The sequence below is a fragment of the Helianthus annuus genome, chromosome 2 (genome assembly GCF_002127325.2).
Source record: "Helianthus annuus cultivar XRQ/B chromosome 2, HanXRQr2.0-SUNRISE, whole genome shotgun sequence".
Lineage (NCBI taxonomy): Eukaryota > Viridiplantae > Streptophyta > Magnoliopsida > Asterales > Asteraceae > Helianthus > Helianthus annuus.
The window spans coordinates 7406165-7412535 of NC_035434.2; the positions used below are offsets into that span (position 1 = coordinate 7406165).

The 6371-nt window shown below is 37.7% G+C and overlaps 1 long non-coding RNA gene across 1 annotated transcript; it reads right to left on the reverse strand.

Moving 5' to 3' along the window:
* Window positions 1-2227: 2227 nt before the first annotated feature.
* LOC110908736 lies at window positions 2228-5201 on the reverse strand. Its single transcript, XR_004870148.1, has 5 exons — window positions 4135-5201; window positions 3691-3785; window positions 3314-3449; window positions 2769-2865; window positions 2228-2670 (listed from the first exon to the last, which is right to left on the reverse strand). It is a non-coding gene; the product is annotated as an uncharacterized LOC110908736 (long non-coding RNA).
* Window positions 5202-6371: the final 1170 nt, after the last annotated feature.

Below are 6371 nucleotides of genomic sequence, written 5' to 3' on the forward strand. Positions count from 1 at the left end.
TGAAATAAAAACAAGAATTTCTAACGTATTAACTGACTCGCGTCACGTAAAACGTAAACGAAATCGAATTTATATCAACACATATTAGAAAATTGAGAAGGTAAAAAAATCGAGAGGCCAAATGGGATCACCAAACACCCTGTTAAGTAGCAACCAGACGACGATTAGATCCGGAAAAAAAAACGTAATACAAAAACTAAACTTATTGAAAACCTTAAAGTTTTGTTACAAAAATTGAGAACCATAAGGTTTAACATATACAGCACAAATAAAAGGAAAGAAAAAAACCCACAAAAACAAGAAATATATTATTCCTTACCATGTTGTGAATTAATATATATAAACCAAACGGTGATTAAATGCGAAAAAAAAAACATAAAACAATAACTAATAAAAAAGCTAACCTCATTAGAAACCTTAATTTTGTTACAAAAATTGAGTACAATAAAGTTTAACATGCAAAAAAAATCACAAAAACAAAAGAAATACTATTGCTTACCATGTTGTGAATTAATATATAAAGAATAAAGAATATTTTGACAAAGAAGAGTGAATTAATATATATAAAGAATATTTTGACAAAGAAGAGGATAAAGTTGATAGGTGAAATTTGATCATAATTTTCATTGTTAAGGCCGTGTGGCATGGAGCGGAATTTTTGGCGTGGGTTGGGGTAAAATGCTTAAGTCACCACCCCGGGTGGGTTTGGGTTTAGGGCGTGGCCCTTGGGGCTTGGGTTTCAAGCCGGGCGTGGGGCGGTTTGACCAAGCGAGCTGGCGGACTCTGATTTGCTCACCCCACCACGTCAGGCGGGTGTTTTAAATTTTAAAATTTAAAATTCAAATTGGTCCCCCCCCCCATCCCCCCATATTCTATAACCGCCACCCGGGTCACCCAAAGGCCCTATATATTGCAACCCAAACCCCACTGGTCCCCCATCCCACGAACCAAACACCCACTGTCGGTAACCCGCTACGCCGCTGGTCCCCCCATCCCACGAACCCAAGAAGAAATGGCATCCTGGACCCGTCAAGAAGAAATGACACTGGTAACAAGCGCCGTCGACGCTATGAAGGGACGGCCACCGGGCCAAACAAAATATTGGGCGGAAGCGTTTGCGGCCTACCGACAAAACGTCGATAACGACCGCCACAACCTCAACGCGTGCCAACATAAATGGCGCGAGCTACGGCCCAAGCTCGAGCGTTTCAAGGCTTACTACGATGCGGTTCCCGGTGGCGAGTTAAGCCACGAGGACCGGGTGGCGGTAGCGAACATAGAGTTTCGAGGCAAGGAAAACAAGGCGTTCGACAAGATCGACCTTTTTGAAATTTTTTTAACGCTTTAGGTTTTTTTTATTTTGTAATTTTTAGAAATTATGTATTTTTTAGGATTATGTAATTTTTAAAATTTTAATAAAGTTGTAGGTTTTTTATAAATGTTGTGTGATTTTTTATAAATTTTTTGTATTTTTTTTTAAAAACCATTTATGCCACGCGGTTCACCCAGCCCAAGCCCAACCCACGCCCCGCCATACCCCGCAGACACGTAACCCGGCAGTGGGCTGGCTCCGCGGACACGTGTCACCAAATGCCCAACCCAAGTCCCAACCCCCACCCCACCATACCCCACGGCTTAAAGTTAAAAACTTATATGTGATTTGGATGCTTAAGGATAAATATATTGGGTGAATAAAGAGCCTTGCCATAATTTTATTTTTAAAGCTACTAGTGGGAGACCCGCGCGTTGCGGCGGAGTCAATAACGTGAGGCATGAACAAATCACCAACTTACCACCCGCACTTACCATCTATAATACCCTATTTTAAGAAAATAAAAGTTATAAAAAAAACAATAGATTTATCAATTAGACAAATGCACCACTTAAAACATGATGTACAAGTTAATATGGAGCAAGGTTTGAAAAATATATGTTGAATGGACCCCTTTATAAGCAATATTTCCTTCTTTGCATATAAAGTTAACTATTATTAAATTTAATAATATATAAACTATAGAACAGTAGAATGAAAAACAAAGCTAAATAAAGCGATTCCACTCCTTTGGGTTTCTGGACCAAACCGAAACACGGGCCGGTTATTTTATAGAAACTATAGAACAGAAGAACGAAAAACAAAACTAAATAAAGCGATTCCCGCATAAGCCAAACATAATTTAACAGTCAACAAGCCTTTCTAAACTTCAATGATTTTCGGTACACACTTTCTTTTATGGAAGTCTTATATGATACTTGGTCTCTTCCAACAAACAAGTCGACTTACTTTATTAGACAAACGAATCAAGATACCCATACCTATGTCGTTTGTTGTACTGTAGCAAGCTCGAATAAATCCAGTTCGACACGCCAATGTAAAGCGTTTCATCATTAGGACTAAGAGAGACACCAGCCATCTCCCCAAATAAATCAATCTCTTGTCGTTCTTCATAGTTTAGCTTGGTTTTGCAGACATGAACAAAATCCGCAGCTTCTGCAACCACTAAAAACTGCCCGTCTGATGAAAAAACGAACCGATCGAACCACGGCCATGTTGCCTTTAAGAACCGAGACTGGGGTTGCAAGATTTCTTATATCCCATAGCCTACAAGTCTTGTCTTAATGCCATGCGGATGCAAACGAGTAGTCTAGGTGGCCTTCCACTGTGGCAGCCCTCTGCCAAAAAAAATATGAGTAGACAAGAATGATGACATTATCTAAAAAAGAAAATAAGAAAATTAAAATGAAGAGTTGAAATAATATATTCTATTCACAAGTTCCCGCCTTTCCACTTGAAGAGTGTACAAGCAATCCATTAAGATGATCCCCAACTACAGCTATGAGTTTGCGATCCGGGCTCAAGGATATATGCTGCAACGATAAGGAAACGGGTCAGTCAGGTTAAAAGACATACAAAATGTATTCTATATTATCATCGACTCATTGTAACTAAAATCTTTCGTAAAAGTGTTTGCAGGTAGGCCAAACTCGTCCTTAACAGTTTTGATTAGTACTTTAAAAATAAATCTTTTGGCCGGAACCCATTGTAACCCGTGACCCAACCCGCCCACCTTGGGCTGTAAACGAACTGAACGCCCGCCAGGGGTGTAGTTTCTTTCACCAGCAGCAGGTTTCAAAAACTCGTTAATGCTGAGTGACTGCAAAACCAGCTTGATAGTTTTTTTTAAACCAAAACAGACTCTTAATACATGGACTAAAGGTTATGCCTTTAACCGTCACCGTTGCTGGCACCACCAGCTTGATAGTTTTTTTTTTAAACCGACCCGTATGGACTCAAAACTCATTTTTGCAAGTTTACCCTTGTTGCTTGCATTCTCTCAATATATGAATCCATTAAGGGATCCATTGCACCACTTTCTGAACAAACTTCAGCTAATAATTCAACAACTCCAAGTGCACTTAATCATTTCAAGACCTTTTGGGACATAAGGCACCTACATCAGTAATAAATATTAACCAATTATGCATCTATGACATTTATAATAGATATGAAGAATGGATAGAAACTTATTATTAACGCAAATAAATAACATTATCCACATCGATCAATTTATATTCAGTTTATTATTGTATATCATAGAAGTATTATGGGTTAATTCAGCCAAACATGTTTTGACATGTACCAAAAGACAGTTTTTATACATATACAAAAAAAAAACGTAAAAAAAGTCTTACCTTTTGCGCACTTTGCGTAAGCTAGAGGGCACATGTCCATTCTAACCCTTTGATCATTTTCTCCATATAACTTGGTATATACGCCTACAATTAACCTTAAACAAGAGAAAAATATGGAAAATTAAAAATTATAAATTTAGAAATAAAAGCAATTAATTAAGCAAATATATAGAAAAACCACGTAAAAGCATTTTCAGCATATTCAGCCTTTCCTTGTTTTACTAAAAGACTGCCAAGAGTTTTGACCCGTAACCTAGTTGACCCTCAGCCTAAAAAATGGTAATTGTAAGAGTTGACATCTCAAAAACAGCATGACCCTCAGCCCCTCTTTTACTCAAGTAGGGCTAGGACAACCCTTAGCGCACGTGCATTACTCTGATGATGTAAAGAATTTGGGTATAAAAACAATTTAAGCGGAAAACAAAATCTTTAAGTATTACATACCTGATCTACATTTTCATCTGCTGCGAGTACAATTATAGCCCGTGCCTTCGAAACCAAAACTACTTCTGCATATAACTAAAGTGCCTATGAATCAAAAATCAAGTTTTACTATATCCATCTCCTCTATATCTCTCTCAACCATAATAACAACAACAACAACAACAACGCCACCAATGCTCTTATTTGCTATTGCCGGCTGCTTTAAAAGTGAACCATATAACCCAAACAAGCTAAAATGTAAATCAAACTTCATAATAAAGGAAACGCACAAAACAACTAAAATCTAAACAATTTGTCACTCCATCCAAGAAAGAGTATGTGGTTGTTTTCAATCACTTAACTATTCCCTTTTTCGCAATGAATCTAGCTTGTCTGAGATAGCATCTGAACCAAGCCCTAGTATAATTGCAATATCAGTACAAAAGAATCTATTTAAATAACCCTGCATCAATACACACAAAAACATATATAGAAAAGTAAGAATTAGATAAAACTAAATCATATACAAGTTATTTTCTTCATAGAATCTGTGTCAACAAAAAGTAGACAAAAAATTTGGGGAAAGTAAGAACTTGATCTGCAGGATAACGGTACTTGTAAATTTCAACCCTGTCAAATCGTGTTGTTTAAGTGAAACTTCAACAGCGGGATGAAACCAAACGACGAAATCAAGATTCCGTTGGCCAGAGGAAACATCCGTTTCCATCGATTGCTTTAGAAACCAACAGCTGCTTCCCTACTTCTCTCTCTCTCCCTACTTCTAACCTCCCACTCGTTCAATTCAGAGGGAAACAAAGAGACGACGGTTTCAACGATTTTAATTTGGACATTCGCTTGATTGAAAATTAAACTCATGAATCGAATTGAGGTCTTGCAAGTGATAATTGATGAGGTCGCAGGCGTGTGTTGAGTGATGAAGAGAGAGCAGGGGTAGAAATGGGAGGGGATGAATTAATTAGTGAAACAAGGGATGATTTGGGATGAGCAGAGGAACAATTGTATTGAAGAATCTAATTAGTGCATTGAAGAGAACGGTTGAGTTGAAGAAACTGATGATAACATTCAATTTCAAGGGAGGTTTCATATCTGATAGGGGGATGTAGGGAGAGCAGGGTAAGATGGGAAGAAAAATGTAAAAATATAGGTTTTGTTTGAGACCTTTTGTCTGTCATCTTAAAAAGTTAAGGTTAAATTACTATTTTAGACATGGGAAATGCTTATATATAGTATATAGATATAGATATGTGGATTGTGTGTTTATATGTCTATCGTAGTTCATATACAACATTCACTTTGATTTAAACATATAAGATGGTTAGTATGAGGTTTTTAGTCTTCTCGTGTAGAATATTATTAGTATGAGGTTTACTTGTATATAATACTACATTACACCCAAGTTATAATTAGTACATTAGATTTTTTTGTCATACATGTAAAACTTTAGGTGAATCCTACCTCATTATGCTTTGTCAAGTTGAGATTTGTTGGGGCATGTTGATACAACAAATACAAGACCAAGGCCTGTAGCGATATCTCTGGGGTAAAAGGGTTCAGGGGTTCGATTAGCCTAACGCAGTTCGTGGGGTCCCCCCACGTTTGCAAGACGTGGAGAGAGATTCACTAGTATTGTTTTTATCTTCCTTAGATCTTGAGCTGATTAGAAATCAGCCCAGAAAACGATCGTTGGAGAAGATGAATTATTTAGTGTGAAGAAGAGAAGCAAGCATGAAACTAGTTCTCAAGAGGGAGAAGGAGAATCAGAGAGTTAGAGTGACATTTGCTGATCCTGAAGTGAATGACATGCATTTTATAGGGGAAGGTGTTTCTCAAAGGAGAAACCCATGACTAGTGAATCTGTGCTTGCAGTGAGGGGTTTGCCCATTTTGGGGGTTGAAGGGTTTGGACATGCGGACAAAAGGGTGTGCTCTCCCACATGTTCTGGTTGCAGCTGGGCAGAAGGTTTCACACGTTAAGTGTTGATGTGACAGGATACTTGATGTGTGTAAAATGCAACATATAAAACACATCAATTAAGGCATAAAACTAACCCTTTTTAAGTACTAATGTTGGAAAAAGAGTGTTTTTGTCTTCCTTTTGTATTTTCAGGATGAAATGAGCTCAAAATCACAAAAGAAGCAAAAAGACCACTAATTCTACCATAAATACAAGAAAAGGGACAAAAGTAAACTGCCCGGACCCTCAACGGCACCTCCCAAGACAAAGAGAAGAGAACAGAA